Source organism: Taudactylus pleione, unplaced genomic scaffold (assembly GCF_031769625.1).
Source record: "Taudactylus pleione unplaced genomic scaffold, aTauple2 ptg000535l, whole genome shotgun sequence".
In the NCBI taxonomy this organism is placed as follows: domain Eukaryota; kingdom Metazoa; phylum Chordata; class Amphibia; order Anura; family Myobatrachidae; genus Taudactylus; species Taudactylus pleione.
In genome coordinates this window covers 8951675-8969072 of record NW_028284937.1, presented here as the reverse complement: position 1 = coordinate 8969072, position 17398 = coordinate 8951675, and the positions used below count along the sequence as shown (strand labels likewise).

Here is a 17398-nt window from a genome sequence, read left to right as displayed (position 1 = left end):
AAGGAGGGGCCTCTAATGCTATACTCCAAGAGGGGGTTCCTAGTGTTACGCCCCAAGAGGGAGCCTTAAATATTCTTCCCCAGAAAGGGATTTCAAGTATTCCACCCCAGGATGGGGTTTCCAGTGTCATACCCCAGGAGGGGAATTCAAGTGTCTCACCCCAAGATGGGGTTCCCAGTGTTGTGCCCCAAGGGGGAATTTCAAGTGTTATTCTCCAAGATGGGACCTCAAGTGTCTCACCCCAGGAGGGGGTCTCAAGTGTCTCACCCCTTGAGGGGGTCTCAAGTGTCTCACCCCTTGAGGGGGTCTCAAGTCTCGCAACCCAGGAGGGGGGTCTCAAGTCTCGCACCCCAGGAGGGGGTCTCAAGTCTCGCACCCCAGGAGGGGGTCTCAAGTCTCGCACTCCAGCAGGGGGTCTCAAGTCTTGCACTCCAGCAGGGGGTCTCAAGTCTTGCACTCCAGCAGGGGGTCTCAAGTATCGTACCCCAAGAGGGGGTTTCAAGTCTCTCACCCCAGGAGGGGGTTACAAGTTTCGTGCCCCAGGAGAGGGCCATCGTTTCAAGTGTTACGCCCCAAGACAGGGTCTCAAGTTTCAAACCTCAAGAGGAGGTTTTGAGTCACTCACCCCAGGAGGAAGTCTCTGTTCTCACATCCCAAAAGGGGGTTTCATGTTCCATACCCCGAAAGGAAAAGCCGAGTCTGCTTCCCCAGAAGGGGGTTTTAGGTCCCATACTCCAACAGGGAGTGTCAAGTTCTGTACTCAAGGAAGGGGCCTTAAGTCTCTCACCCCAGGAGGATGTTACAAGTTTTGTGCCCCAGGAGGGGGCGTTAATTTCAAGTCTTTTACCCCAGGAAGAGGTTACAACTGTTGTACCCTTGGAGAAGACTTTTGTTTCAAGTTTCACGCCCCAGGAGGGGGCCCCTGCTTCGAGTTTCACGCCCCAGGAGGGGGCCTTCGCTTTGAGTTTCACGCCCCAGGAGGGGGCTTTCATTTCGAGTTTCACGCCTCAAGGGGAGGCCTTAGTTTCAAGTCTTACGCCCCAAGAGAGTGTCTTCATTTCAAGTGTTATTCCTCAGAAAGGGATTTCAAGTATCCTACCCCAGGAGGGGATTTCAAGTGTCTTACCCCAGGATGGGGTTCCCAGTGTTATACCCCAGGAGGGGATTTCAAGTGTTACGTCCCAAGAGAAAATCCTTGTTTCAAGTTCTTTACCCCAGGAGGGGGTTTCAAGCCTCTCACCCCGAGAGACGGTTCCTAGTGTCTTTCCCCAGGAGGGGACTTCAAGTGTCTCACCTCAGGATGGGGTTTCCAGTGTTATTCCCCAAAAGGGACTTCCAAGTGTTTTACCCCAAAAGGGGGTTTCAAGTATTATACTCCAAGATAGGATTCCTAGTGCCATTCCCCATGGGGGGATTTCGAGTATTACATTTCCGAAGGAGAGTGCAAGTGTCTTACCCCAGGTGGGGGTCTCAAGTCTTGTACCCCAAGAACAAGGGTTTACAAGTGTTACTCCCCAAGATGGGGGTTCTAGTGTCATACCTCAGCAGGAGGCTACCAGTGTTACTCCTCAGGAGGAAGTCCCAAGTCTAACATCCCAAGAAGGAGTTTCAAAATCCGTATCCCAGGGAAAGATCTCAAATTTCTTGCACCAAGAAAGGATCTCTGGTTCTTTACTCAAGGAAGAGTCTTCTGGTGTTGTGTCAAAGTCAAACGTTTTAGTGCCCCATCAGTTAAGAGGTTCACAAAATGACGCTACCACTATATCTATGGGTATCCCTCAGGATCCATCTGATGTTTCTATGCCCATTCTTTTTGATGGAGATATAACGCAGTATTATGCCTTGGTGGATCATTTCATCGCTATTATGAAATCCTCGCCATGGTCTGAAATCAAGCCTACTAATGTAGTAAAATTTATAATTTCATCTTTCCGAGGTAAAGCCTGGGACTGGGTTGACCCTATTTATGATTCAAAGGATCTGATGCTGTCAGATTTAGTAGCCTTTTCTGCGGCAGTCATTAAAGAATTTGGTCCAACTTATCCTTACAGTTCTCTAGAGGTAACTCATCTCAACAAAGTCTCAAGTTCTGGGGTACCACCCTCTGCTATTAAGCTCAGATGCATTTCTTTGAGTCCTTCTCAAAAAGATCCAGTACAAAAACAACCTGTCCAGAAGGATAAGACTCAAGGAGGCATAAGGATGATGAATTATAACAGATTCTGACTATGATCCTGAGTACGATGAAAAAACTATTTTGGTAGTTCCCATGAAAGACACTTTGCAACTTAAGTCTTCTTCTTCAAGTGGTTCGAAAAAGTCTTGGAAAAAGAAGAATCAATGACTTCCTGGTGACCAACCTTTCTTGGACCAAGTTGACTATTTCTTCCAATTATTAGTCTCAGAATCCATCTGGTATTGGGAACCTTGTTCTTCTAAATTTTCCAGTTCTTATTGTATCTTCAAGCAAGATTTTCGAGTTTCCTGTGTTTTTCAAATATATTTTTTGTGTCTTTCTGAGGAGTTCCAGTTGAGCCTTTATGGGTGTTCGGTGCCCACCCTAAAAGGAGGGCGTACTGTCAGGGTTCAGCCTAGGATCGGCCTCTCTCACCTCCTTGCCGGTTTCCCCTGACTTCCTTGCGGTCAGACGTCTGGTGCAGTGATGGATGTGGGGCTGAGTATTCTGCCTTAGGTGCTTTTTGCGAGCTTCCATGGTCGGCTGTGTGTGCTGGGGATCGGAGTTCCCATCATGGGCGCCGCCATGACAGTTCCTCTCATGTGACAGTACTCCTAACCTATGGTAGCATGATTTCAGTCAGCTGTTGCTGTGCTCCAGTAATCTGCTACCCCTGGGTATAAATCCGCCTCCAGAACTCCAGGAAGTTGCTGTTCAACTTCTTCTCTGTTCCAGTGATACCAGTGTTGCTCTGTGCTAATCTTTCAGAGTTACTTCAGCCTGTTCACAGTTCTCCAGTTTCCAGTATTAGCTTCCAAGCTATTCTTAGTCTGAGAGTAGTTCTCTCCCAGTATCCAGACTGTTTTGTTTTCTATGTCTGTGTGTCTTTGTATATGTGCTGCTAGTATTGCAGCTTCCTTGTGTCACTGAGGTATCAGATTACCTGCTGGTATTAATTAGCTCACAGCTGGACCTCCCAGCACATATCTGTGTCAATCTGCCCTGTGTCTTGTCAGTGCAAATCTGCACTTGCATTTAGCACTCACCTAGTGTATGCCTGACTTCTCTTTGTGTCTTGTCTCTGCCAATCATTTCCAGCATTCCCATATATTCCCTGAGTCCACTCTGCTCGTCTGTGCAATCTCCAGTAAATGTCTGTGTTCTTTGCTCAGTGTCTTGTCTCTGGTAATCAGCTCCAATCATTTCTAGCATTCCCAGAGTCCACTCTGCTCTTGCCTTTGCAATCCCCAGTATATGTCTGTTTTTCTGCATACTTAACTGTTTCCTGTCCATGCCTGTTATAGCATTCAGTTCCATTTCCAGAGTTCATTCATTCCATTCACCTCCAGTTCTATTGCATTCATTATAGTTTCCGTCTTCTGCCATTCCCAGGTACCTGTCCAGAGGGCCGCGACCTGCTCACTTGGTGCAGCTGAAAACCAAATCCCAATTGGAGGGGTCACTGGAGAAAACCACCAAGTGAGTTAGACTCCGCGCCTCTGGGCAGGTCTAGCCAAACCTGGGTTTGGCCGCAACTAGGAGACCTAGTCTAGTCACTCCCCTAGTCACCCAAACCCCTCAGCTCACCGTCCTCCAGAGGAATTCTTGCACTGGATCGTGACATCCTGCACCTAAAAATATCATGGAGCTGTGGGAAGCTATCCCGGCGGCATGGGTCAACATCTCTCCAGAGGTCTTCCGTCCACTTGTGGAATCGATACCATGTTGAGTTGCTGCACTTTGCTGGGTTAGAGGAGGTCCTACACCATACTTCGCATCTATACCAAAATTTTTAGTAAACTCCTTAGAAACTGATGTTTTAATGTAGGCACATTTTCATCAAAGTTACAATATTAATACAAAAGTGCTGACCTTTTAAACGCTACAACCATCAGCACGTGGAGAGGTGCCAGTGGTGCACCACCATGACATCACGCTCTGACGTTCCATCACTAATACGAATATCCGAGAGCCTGATTCAGAGCTGTACACTAATGCAGTCGCTGCCGCGTCTTTGTAAGCAGCTGCTGTGCAAAAATATGCAACTATAGCAGCTGTCGGGATATGTATTGAGACATCCTCCTGCGGCTTTGCAAATCCAAGCGACTGCGAACAAAGACGCAGCATCGGTCGCAGATCCTTCTATCATTTTACTTCTGAGTAGCCCTATGGTCACACAGAATGGCCCTGTGTACTGACACGCAGGAACCACTTTCACTGCATACGGATTCAGAAAGGCAGGCTCTGCTAAACCCTGAAAACGGGGTGGATCGTCTACGTTCTTTGCTGCCATTTCCATTTACCTCCCACAATCTCTCCCTATCACACTGCTAGTAAATAGTGGATGAGAGCACTTCAGTAATGCATCTTGGCACATGCGCAGTGCGACTCAGACACATGCGCAAATTGCCAATTATCGCTCAACTGCATAAACATCGGAACAGTGTACATCTCTGAATCAGGCCTCAAATCGTGTTGATACAGAACATTGTGGATAAAGTTGATTAAAAAAAGATTGTAAACAAACTAAGATCACGCCAATGTGACCATATTGGTTAATGTAAAATAGTACACGTATTGGCTGTGCCTAGTTACATGTAATTGGAAAAACCTCTGATAATAGATACATCGAAAAATTGTAACATAGGGACCATCATAGTTACACCTAGAGAAAGTGGACCAAATAAGAGCTTGCGTCAAATCTATAATATATGCTAACTATAAATATTACACAAAAAGGTCAGTTTAGAAATACTCAAAAATACTAATATAATTTCAATACACCCATATAAACTACCTGTAAGTAATAACTACAGGGAAAAAGTGTATAACCCAAGTCTATACCCAAGAAGTACTGTAGGCCTTGGAGTATATTTACTAAAGTGCGGAGTTTAGAAGTGGAGGTGTTGCTCATAGAAAACCAATCAGATTCTAGCAATTATCTTCTAGAAGGAGCTAGATGAATGACAAGTAGAATCTGATTTGTTGCTAGTAGGGGTGAGCGGGTTCGGTTTTACTCGGTTTTACTCGGATCTTTTTATTGGCTATCGCCGAACACGTGTTTTGGTTAGCGAATGAAATCGAGCCGAAATTGCGGTAAAGTGGCGATAAGAACCGAGTAAAACCGAACCCGCTCACCCCTAGTTGCTATGGCCAACATCTCCACTTCTAAAAACTCTCACTTTAGTAAATATACCCCTTAGTGTTTCATTTAAGTCACGTTTCCTCTTAACCGTCCTGAACAATCACTGCACCATTTGAAGGGCAGAATGTGATCAATGTTTTCATAGCAAATGGTTGCCTCTACAAGAGCTTGAGCAGACAATGGCAATGTGGCTGTTCACTAGTACCCAAGAGGATGGCTACATGGCACCCTTCCAATGGCCACCCTACAAGAGTCCCAATCGTAATCTGCAGTAAGCCTTATTACATAACCTACTGCTTCTGATTACCATTAGGGAGTTTTGGCCATCACTGGTGTGTGACACAGAGGATGGGGAGGGACTAAAAGCCCCCTTTCTCCCAATTACAAAACCTAAAAAGATGGGGGTACCCATGTTCATGGAGTCATGGGATGGGCTAGATCTCACCCAACCTGGTATTGAAACATTAAGTGGCACTCACATTTAAGACCCCTCTTTAAAATGATGCAGCCACTTAGTAGTATTGTCAAGTGATCAGACAATATGACCCGGTACTATACGTATAAGTTTTCAATCGATGTGGAGGGCACTACATACCATTCCCATAATGTCACTTGGGCATATAAGGGCACACACCTCTGAATGATGCAAGTCTCCTCAAACAATGCGGCCCCTCATATTAATATCCTGACAATATTACCCTGCTCTACAGAAAAACTAAGTTTTCCATAGATGGGGGTGGGCACTAGGTGCCCCATCTCTCACATATTGGCTGAACACAAGTGAGGGTATGGGGGTATCCTTGTTTGAATTAAAGCAGCAAAACAAGTTATAAACTTAGTAATTATCTCTATTGTCTCGAGTCAATGACTGAAACAGTAAACAAAAGTTTCATAAAAAGTAGGGAGGGAAAATAATCTTCCCCATCTTGTCTCATTTACAGTAGTTTATTTTTTGTTAAAAAAAAATAGTAGGCCTTGATGGGCGACCATATTATTCCTACACATAGTATTTAAATCAAGATGACCAAAATTGTAAAAAATTAAAAAAAAATGCATTATTATTTTTCAAGTTCAGATTTTGTTATGAGCACCTGCAAATAGAATATTGCATTTCACTATTGTATAATGTTAGATTACGGCTAAAGGAAGAAGTGCAAAGTGGTTTTTTTTGTATTAAAAGTAGAAAATCAATGTTTTTAATTAAACTTCTTGAAATTAAAAAAAAAAACATTTTGGGCCATTTTCGATAAATTATATTTGATGTTAGATGGAGCAAAATTAGTTTTTGTATTTTCGAGGGTGTTGGAGCACAAGGTACAATTTGTGTAAATGCTACATAAAATAATGGGTGAGACTGATGTTGGGGGACCATACAATTGTTAGAGGCGGCGGCTGTCCGACAAAGAAATTAATTTGTTGCCCTGTTCGGGTGCAAACAGCCGCTAGCATTTCTGCTATCCCCCTCCTGAGGTGAGCAGAAATGTGTGAAAACTGTAGTTTGGACGCGACAACTAATGGGCACACAAAACAATTGAATTGCTACATTGGGCATCTGGCCCTAAAGCTAGGTACACAGTGGAGTGACGAGCTTCGTTACGACATCGGAACGAATGCCCATCAACAGTGATTGTGCGTCCACACTGGACGACTTTAATGATTGACGTAATGATCACCGTTACGTCATTCATTAACAATGCATTGGCCGCTAGTGATATCGCTAGGTTTGATGTGCAGCACTGGCGACCGTCGCTAACTACTGCAGCAGCGCGCAATCGCCAGTACACCCTGAGCGATGCAGGCGATATGTCATTACGAAACAGCATATCGTCCCGACATCGCTGCAGTGTCTACCTAGCTTAGCTGTTGGAGTTTGTATATTCTCCCTGTGCTTACGTGGGTTTCCTCTGGGTACTCCGGATAACTCCAACACTCCAAAAATATACTGGTAGGTTAATTGGCTCCCAACAAAATTACCCCTAGTGTGTATGTGTGTGCGTGTACATGTGGTAGGGAATATAGAATGTAAGCGCCACTGAGGCAGGGACTGATGTGAATGCCCAAATATTCTCTTTAAAGTGCTGTGGAATATGTGTGCGCTATATAAATAACTGGTAGTAATAATAATAATTGGACCGCCCAAAACAATTGAATCACCCCCTTTTGAGCGAGATTAGCATAAAACAAGTTCAGCACTGAGGTGAGAACCTCAGCTGCAAAGTACATTGGGGAAGATGAATCAAAGCTTTGTGGGAGTAAAGTGGAGAAGTTGCCCATGGCAACCAATCAGCTTTTCACTATCATTTATCCAGTACAGTCTATAAAATGACAGAAGTTAATTGGTTGCTATGGGCAATTTCTCCACTTTATCTCTTACCAAGGTTTGATAGATCTCCCCCATAGTGAGGTGAATATGACTGTGCCCCGTCCACGTTACACGAAGCTAGGAGCCATCAGTGCTGAGGTTGCAGTGTTCCCCCCCTCTGATTGGCGGATGCTCCCGTCCGCATCCCACGTCCATCCCGGCGGAGGAGAGCGCCTCCCGCAGGTCGGAGGAAGCAGAGAGCACCGGAACCCCCCCTCCCATCCTCCCCCCACCTGCGGCCCCTGTGAGCGGAAGCGGAAGAGTTAGCTCCTTCCGCTGCTGCTGCCGTCCTTCCAGAGACTGCCTATCCCCCTGTGACAGCTGCGACAGCCGGGGCTGTGCGCCTCACCTTCTCCGCTCTCGCCGGGGACAGGAGGACCGGCCGCCGGGACGGCACCTGCCCGATACGTCACGTGTCCCAGGAGACCAGCCCCGGGGTGAGTGCACACAGAGGCCTCCAGCGCCCGGGCCTGTCACTGCCGAGTGTATAGGAGGGTTACCCGGGTTCGGTCTCTCCGTAGCTGCCCGCACCCCATTGCCTAGCAACGCCAGTTACCCAGTGTGCCCTGAAGCATGGCTCAACTGTCACTGAGCCCCTCCCCCTGTCACTCCCAGCCCCCCCCCTGCTGCTGCCCATAGAGTGCATGCTCCTGTCTCCCTCCTGCTGCTGCCCATAGAGTGCACTCTGTCACTCCACAGCTCCTCCACTTGCTGTCATACACTGTAAGCTCCTGAGTCCCTTTACACAGCTCCCTCACCTACTGTCAATACCTGACCTAGAAAAGAGCAAGCTCCTGTGTGCCCCTAACCATGTCACTCTACACAGGGCCGTAGCTATGGTAGTGCAGCCGGTGCCATCGCACAGGGCACCACAGGTCAGGGGGCGCTGTTTGGGTCTGTCAAATTACTGTTTATTATCATTCTCACTTATAACTTCCTCTTATTTCATCGCCAATGCTCTTTCTGGAACAGGGCACCAAAAAGTCTAGCTACGGCTCTGACTCTACAGCCCCTACCTGCTACTGCCCATAGACTGCAAGCTCCTCTGAGCCCCTCTCCACACAGCTCCCTTACCTGCTACTGCCCATAGTTTGCAAGCTTCCGTGAGCCTATCTCCACAGACCACACATGCCTCACATAGACTGCAAGATCCAGTGAGCTTAGCTCCCCAACTCCTGTCCGCCAACTTACCTATAGACTGCAAGTTCATGTGTCACTCTTGAAAGCTCCCCCAACTTCTGCCAGTTAGCCTGCCCATATACTGCAAGCTCTACAGTTTCTCACCTGCTGTCAGTCAGCGTGCACATAGATTGTCAACTCCTTTTAGCTCTTCTCCACATCTTCCATTTGCTACCCAATCAGCCTACCCATAGACTGCAATCTTTGAGACCCTATCCACAGCTTGCGCCTACTACCCAGAGTTAACCTGCCCTTAAGGTGCCCTCACACATAGCGATATTTTACACGATTTACCCAATTTCGACGAATCGTTACGACAAATCGTAAAATATGCCCAAATCGTGTCCACTCACGATCACGATGCCAATGCGCATCCCTGCTGGTCACACATCGCATCTTCAGATCTGCCGTGCTGTAGGGTAGATTTGCCAATCTGGGACACAATGCACTGGATGCACGATAGGTCTTAAGTCAGATTGGACATTTTTTTACTCCAAATCGTGTGTAGGACTGCCGGGGAGCTGCCGGGGGAGAGTTCAGGGGAAATCGCACACATAGTGGGATCGTGTGCAGATCGCTATGTGTGTGGGCACCTTTAGACTTCAAGCAACCAAAATACACAGGAAATAATTTGTTAGTGTAAAGCTTCACTTCCTTGCTTCTTGCATACTGGATAGCACACTTGGGTGTCTTTACACTTGGCATGAAGCTACCTGTCCTATAGGTGCAAGGCCATATGAATGTGTGCCTATGTCTACTATATAGACTAATCATCACACTACATTAGGGAAGAAGTAGGAAACAATTGGCTGTTAATCTATTAAGTAATTGCCATGCCCATGACAACTGCAGACACAGGTTACCTTTGTCCTCATCATTGTATGTGGAGGGTTTTGTGCTACTACTGATCCCTTAAACCCCAGTCTCTTGATGCTGCATTATATATGAACACTTTATTGGGCGTAATCAGGTTTTGCTTTCTATGTTGTAAAGATACTTTGCTAAAAAGAGGTTTATTTTCAATGCCTGCCTAATTTCATTTATTTGTTCATTAAAGTTCTGCATCTATTTGCTGCATGTACTGTAGGAGACTGTATAAGGCACCTGTTGTGTTACAATGTGAGTGCTGTATACTCTGTACTAGAGAGTGTGTATGGAAAATTTTTACAGATCGTCTAGGGGCGTTGGTAGTGGACCCCTTTCGACCAAATTTTCCGTAGTCAGTCGGTTAATTAAATTTCCCCACCCCAATCCATTAAAAAAAAATAAAAAAAAATTCTCATAGGTGGTGGTTAACTCGTCTAAATCTTAATTTTAGCCTATGCAAGTATGCTGATGGTTATGACCATGTGTTCAGTAATGCTCATACATGTTGTGTTTTTTTGTTCTCTAAAAATTCTGGTTTTACCTGCAAATTGTAATGACTCATTTCACTTGGGTTAATATTTTATACAGTGATTATAGCAAATAATAAATATAACAGATTGCTAGAGTTGCCAACCCTACTCTGTATCTGCACCTGTATTGGTACTTTTTGTTTAGCATATTGAACTTCAGCTAGGTGCCGATCTTAATAACCAATTATGTTCCTTTAGAACTTATAGGCAGCAAATTGTAGTGCATGTGGGCACAAAATGATTGCTGGTTCCATTTAATATCTGATTAGACTAGTCAGATGACGATCAGCACTGATAAAGTATACAGTTGGGCTATTATTACTGTGTATGTCATTATTTACCTTGGTTGTGCTGTTACCTGTGTCTCTCCAGTCTCTTGCATTCCTACTGCAGTTCTTTTTTTTACTGGTCTTCCCTTAACCAGACTTTTACTCCTACAATCCATTTGTAAAGCAGTTGGCTAGACTAATATTCCTTACTACATGTGCTTTGACTCTTCTGCTTTTACAGTGTCCACATTGATTGTGCCTGAGGACCGCAGAATCCCGTATGATATATATATTTCTTAACTTGTCTCAAGTTATCTCTAAATTTCTCTGAATTTAATCCCACTCCTCTGCCCAAGATCTGAGCTTCTCACTCTAATGGCGGGTATCCACTACGCAACATTACTGAGCGATGGCACGATTATGACATCGACCATGTTCTGGGATGATTGATGTGCTTACACTGAAAGTTCAGTGTAGACACATCAGACTGTGAAACGACTGCACGATTATAATGTCGTAACTGTGCACTCGTTTCATAGTCTGTAAGTGGATACGCAACTTTACTCATTACTTGCTCCTATTTCTGGTTAAAGTTTTTTCTTTCTTTCTTGGTTTGGAATTACCTACCTAGCACAACAAAACTCTGATTCTATTCAATTGTTGCTCTTGTCTGGCGCGAATAGCCTGACAAGCTGTAGGGATTTCGACCCGCCGGCCTGCCGCTGTCGGGATTTGATTACATACCGATTCCAGTAAGAGGGTTGGGAAAGCGGTCTTAAAAAAAAATGTCATGTCATTGCCGACTTGCATCTCAAATAGCGATAAACTGTGTAAAGCCATGGTAGTCACTGTGGCAGCCGGAAGTTGGTAAGCGGAAACTGTAAATGATTGCCATTCACTCTGTGTTCCAGTGCACCCACAAAAAAACCAGGGGGGTTTTGTATCACGTCTATTTTTTCAATGGATCATGATTGGAAAACAGTTCTGCTAGTTACAGACTAGACGACTTGCAAACAATGCACTGTCGTCAACGATTTCCTTGAACTCCCGGACAAACTATATAGTGCATACGCACTGTGCAATCTACCAAACGATATAGAGTCAGGTGCATAACTATTGGGACATTGTCAGAATTTTCATATTTTGGCCTCTATTCACCACCACAATGGCTTTGAAATGAAACAAACAAGATGTGCTTTAACTGCAGACTTTCAGATTTAATTTGAGGGTAATTACATCCAAATCAGGTGAACAGTGTAGGAATTACAACGGTTTCTATATGTGCCTCCCACTTTTTAAGGGGCCAAAAGTAATAGGACAAACTAAACAATCCTAAATCTAACTTTCACTTTTTAATACTTTGTTGCAAATTCTTTGCAGGCAATTACAGCCTGAAGTCTGGAACGCATAGACATCACCAGACGCTGGGTTTCATCCCTGGTGATGCTCTGCCAGGCCTCTACTTGCAAATGTCTTCAGTTCCTGCTTGTTCTTGGGGCATTTTCCCTTCAGTTTTGTCTTCATCAAGTGAAATGCATGCTCAATCGGATTCAGGTCAGGGGATTGACTTGGCCATTGCATAACATTCCACTTTTTAGCCTTAAAAAACTCTTTGGTTGCTATTACAGTATGCTTCGGGTCATTGTCCATCTGCACTGTGAAGCGCCGTCCAATGAGTTCTGAAGCATTTGACTGAATATGAGCATATAATATTGCCTGAAACACTTCAGAATTCATTCTGCTGCTTTTGTCAGCAGTCACATCTTTAATAAATACAAGGGAACCAGTTCCATTGGCAGCCATACATGCCCACGCCATGACACTACCACCACCATGCTTCACTAATGAGATGGTATTTTTTGGATCATGAGCAGTTCCTTTCCTTCTCTTCTCTTCCCATCACTCTGGTACAAGTTGATCTTTGTCTCATCTGTCCATAGGATGTTGTTCCAGAACTGTAATGGCTTTTTTAGATGTTGTTTGGCAAACTCTAATCTGGTCTTCCTGTTTTGTGGCTCACCAATGGTTTACATCTTGTGGTGAACCCTCTATATTCACTCTTGTGAAGTCTTCTCTTAATTGTTGACTTTGACACACATACACCTACCTCCTGGAGAGTGTTCTTGATTTGGCCAACTGTTGTGAAGGGGTTTTTCTTCACCATGGAAATAATTCTTTTGTCATCCACCACAGTTGTTTTCTGTGGTCTTCCGGGTCTTTTGGTGTTGCTGAGCTCTCCGGTGCGTTCTTTCTTTTTAAGAATGTTCCAAACAGTTGATTTGGCCACACCTAATGTTTTTGCTATCTCTCTGATGGGTTTGTTTAGATTTTTCAGCCTAATGATGGCTTGCTTCACTGATAGTGACAGCTCTTTGAATCTAATATTGAGAGTCGACAGCAACTGATTCCAAATGCAAATGTCACAACTGTTTTTGCGGCCCGCATCTCCCGTCTAAAGTGAGAGGAGATCGCGGGCCACTATGCAATTGTTCCAGATTTTCGTGCTGATCGCGCCCAAAGTGGTCGGGATTAGCCGCGTAAAGCAGCTAAACCCGACCAAAGTGCTGGGCGCGATCGCGAAAAGTGATATTTGGGCGGCCAAACATGTCACTTTTCGCACATTTCAGCTCTCACCCCCCTGGGGCTGCGAGCTGAAATGTAGCACTGTCAGCTGATCGTGCCCGACAGGAGCAAGAATTGAATAGCTTTGTCGGGTGCGATGGGGGCAGGAATCAATTGAATTCCACCCCTGGAATCAACTCCAGACCTTTTACCTGCTTAATTGATAATGAAATAACGAGGGAATAGCTCACACCTGTCCATGAAATAGCTTTTGAGTTGATAGTCCCATTACTTTTGGCCCCTTAAAAAGTGGGAGGCACATATAGAAACCGTTGTAATTCCTACACCGTTCACCTGATGTGGATGTAATTACCCTCAAATTAAATCTGAAAGTCTGCAGTTAAAGCACATCTTGTTTGTTTCATTTCAAAGCCATTGTAGTGGTGAATAGAGGCCACAATATGAAAATTCTGTCAATGTCCCAATATTTATACACCTGACTGTATGGTGCATCATTTGGTGGTTAGATCGTTAACTATATAATATGTATATATAACTATATAATTTAATCATATCGCCTGGTCGTTCGGTAGAGTGTACACACTGCATGATCTGAGGGGAATTGTTAATGAGAATGACCGATCTTCCTGCATATAGAGCAGATCTGAAGATGCGATAGACGGTGCTGCGGGAGCGCGCATAGTTCGTACACACTTGACGATTTGCACGATTTGTCGTTCCGATGCGTTGGAATCGGCCAAATCGTTCAAAATATGGTATAGTGTGTGTAGGGGCCTTCATTCTGATTAGTTGGCAAATGCAGGGATTCCATTAATTCTGAGATTAAAAAGTCATTGATGTCAGCTATAATGCAATTTCACATTTATATCTACCTTTTATAGTTAAATTAACTTCATCTGCAAATGGTTTACCACTGCAAAATTTTATAAATGTTAATGAAAATACAAACTTCAATAAACTTTATTTAAAGTGCACTTAATTGAGTATAAAACCACGCTGTTATATCAAATTAAAACATCCTGAACACATAAAATGGGATTTTGGTACCTACCGGTAAATCCTTTTCTCTGATTCCACAGGGGACACTGGAGGTGCTTACGCTGGGGTATAGAGGCGTGGATAACTGGAGCCGGCACTTTAAATAATTTAGAAGTGTGAAGCTCCTCCCCCTCTATGCCCCATCAGCCCTCAGGTTAGAAAATGAAGACCGAAAGGAGATGGAGAACAAGCGGAATAAGAAAAGGAGAGAAGAACACACAATATATCATACAACATACAGAACAAGCCTAACAGGCAGGCTAAGAGCGCTGAGGTGGGCGTCCAGTGTCCCCTGTGGAATCAGAGAAAAGGATTTACCGGTAGGTACCAAAATCCCATTTTCTCTTTCATCCACTAGGGGACACTGGAGGTGCTTACGCTGGGGACGTCCCAAAGTTTTCCCCACGGGCGGGAGCGCTCTGCGTCACCTGCAGAACTAGGCGGTCAAAACGGGATGCCGATCTAGCAAACATATCAAAGGTATAAAACTTGACAAACCTGTGAACTGAAGACCAAGTGGCCGCACGGCACAATTGTGACGTGGAGGCTCCTCTACCGGCCGCCCATGACTCACCCACAGAACGTGTGGAATGAGTCTAATGGACGAAGGAGGCCGACAGTCGACACTAACATAAGCCTGATGAATAGTCAGCCGAATTCAACATGCCAAAGTCTGGTTAGACGATGGCCAACCCCTCCGAACAGCATCATAGAGGACAAAAAGCGACTCAGACTTACGGATGGACGCTGTTCTGGCAACATAGATGTGGAGAGCCCTAACCACATCCAAGGTAGAAGAAATGCCAGAGTCCTCCACCAACAACTGTACTACAATAGGCTGATTGATATGAAAAGCCGACACAACCTTGGCAAGGAAAGCGGCTGCCGTCCCGCTTATAAGACAGAGCACCCACTTCTGAAACTCTACGAGCCGAAGCGAGAGCCAGGAAGAGAAACGTCTTCCAAGACAGGTACTTAAGATCAACCTCCTCCAAAGGTTCAAACATGGGCGACTGAAGAAACAGAAGCACTAAGTTTAGATCCTAGGAAGCTATTGGAGGTACAAAAGTGGGCTGCACGTGCAAGACCCCTTGAAGAAACGTCTGCACCTCAGGAATGAGGGCCAATTTCCAATTTCCTTTGAACGAAAATGGAAAAGGCTGAGACCTGCACCCTTAAGGTTCCCAGACGAAGGCCAGAATCCAGACCTGTCTGAAGGAAAAGCAGAAACTGGGTGAGATATGAGCATGCCAGATGTGATGATAATGCGCAGCCGAAACTGGCGAAAGAGCCACCCCGGTAAACGCAGTTGCGCTAGATTGGGGTGTATGAAATGGCCCTGCTGTAATTGTTCCGGGCGCAGAGGAAGGGATCACGGATCGTCTGACAATAGGGATTGAAGGTCCGAGAACCAACTTCTCCAAGGCCAGTTTGGAGCCACGAAAATTACAGAGGCTGTCGCTTGTCTTATCCTTTTTTAGAAGACAAGAAGCGGAATCGGAGGAAAAAAAGGTAAACGAAGTCGTAGATCCACAGACTTGTCAGAGCGTCTACTGCTTCCGCCTGCGGATCTCGAGTTCTTGACCCGTATACTGGTAGCTGACAATTCAGTCGTGACACTATGAGGTCCACCTGAGGACATCCCCATCGACGTATCCGCACGTTGAACACGTCTGGATGAAGCTTCCATTCCCCGGAATGGATATCCTGTCAATTTTAGGTAATCTGCTTCCCAGTTGTCCACACCCGGGATGAATACCGCCGACAGGATTACTGAATGGTTCTCGGCCCACCGGAGGATCCGAGTTACTTCTCGCATAGCTATGCGACTCAGAGTTTCTTCTTGGTGGTTGATGTAAGCGATGGCCGTCGCGTTATCGGACTAAACTCTTACCGGATGAGCCTTTAGAAACTAGGTTGCCTCTATCAGGGCATTGTAAAGCGCTCTGAGTTCCAATGCATTTATGGGCCATCTCTGTTCTAGAGGGGACCCTCTAAAAGTGGTAATCGAGGACTACTGCTCCCCATCCTCGGAGGCTGGCATCCGTTGTTACAATGATCCAGTCACACACTCCGAATCTCCGGCCTGCTAAAAGATTTGTGGATTACGTCCACCAGAGAAGGGCCATTCTGGTAATCTGGCTCAGACGGATCTGTTGATGTAGAAGCAGATGAGACCCTGCCCCTGTGCTAACAGGTCCAGCTGAAAAACGGAGTGAAATCGGCCGAAATGTAGTGCCTCGAAAGCAGCTACCCTCTTTCCTAAGAGACGCAGACAAAGAAGCATTAACACCTTCTTTGGACTGAGGACCAGCTGAACTAACAACCGGATATCCCTGGCCTTGTCTGTTGGAAGAAAAATCCTCTGTGATTCCATATCCACTATCATGCCCAGAAATAGAAGCTTCTGGGACGGATTGAGATTTGACTTCTTGAAGTTGATTATCCAACTGTGTTGGGTTAGAGTGTGATAGGTCAGTAAGGCATGATCTGATAGAATAGATACAGATGGAGCCTTGAGCAACAGATAGTCCAAATAAGGGATTATGTTCACTCCTGATGACTGAAGGAGAGCGATCATGACTGACATGATCTTGGTGAATATGCGGGGAGCCGAGGATAACCCGAACGGCAATGCCGAAACTGGTAATGATCTTTCAATATGGCAAAACGCAGAAAAGCTTGGTGTGGCTCCCAATGGGAACATGGAGATAAGCCTCCTTGATATCCAGGGATAATAAGAACCCCCCTGGTTCCAAGCTCGCAATGACGGACTGCAGATGTTCCATTTTGAAATGATACATCTTCAGAGACAGATTTTAAGGACCTGAGGTTTAAGATGGGTCTGACCGCACCATTCGGTCTGGGCACTACAAACAGGTTTGAGTAAAACCCCATACCTCGCTGATGCTCCGGAACTGGAACTAGCACAGATGAAACTACTAGAGACCTGATAGCCTCCTGTAGAACTTGAAATTCTTGCAAGCGTGCTCCCACCGCAGGAAACCCCAGGTGGAACGGAAGACCATCAAGCCACCAGTTTCTCAGCTGGTTCAGGCTCTGGTCTACGTGCCACCGTGAGTGGACGACCTCTACCTCTGCAGCCTCTCGGTTGCATAGAAGCACCTCTGGCTCTACCTCAAAAGGAATGAAGCTCTCGAAAGGAATGAAACGAAGGTCCAGTATAAGGTCTTCTGGAAGCCGGAGCAGTAGACGGGAGGAAAGAGGACTTATCCCTCCCCCCCCCCC

The 17398-nt window shown here is 45.5% G+C and overlaps 1 protein-coding gene across 2 annotated transcripts in view; it reads left to right on the top strand.

The window, feature by feature from the left end:
• Positions 1 to 7895: 7895 nt before the first annotated feature.
• The window catches only part of PPP6R1 (protein phosphatase 6 regulatory subunit 1), an 89034-nt gene continuing 79531 nt past the window's right edge, over positions 7896 to 17398 (top strand). The window contains exon 1 of one of the 2 annotated variants that reach the window (XM_088450948.1): positions 7896 to 8120. The gene's annotated coding sequence lies outside the window, so the exon portion shown is untranslated. The remainder of the gene's footprint in view (positions 8121 to 17398) is intronic. The other variant, XM_088450949.1, reaches the window with a different exon arrangement.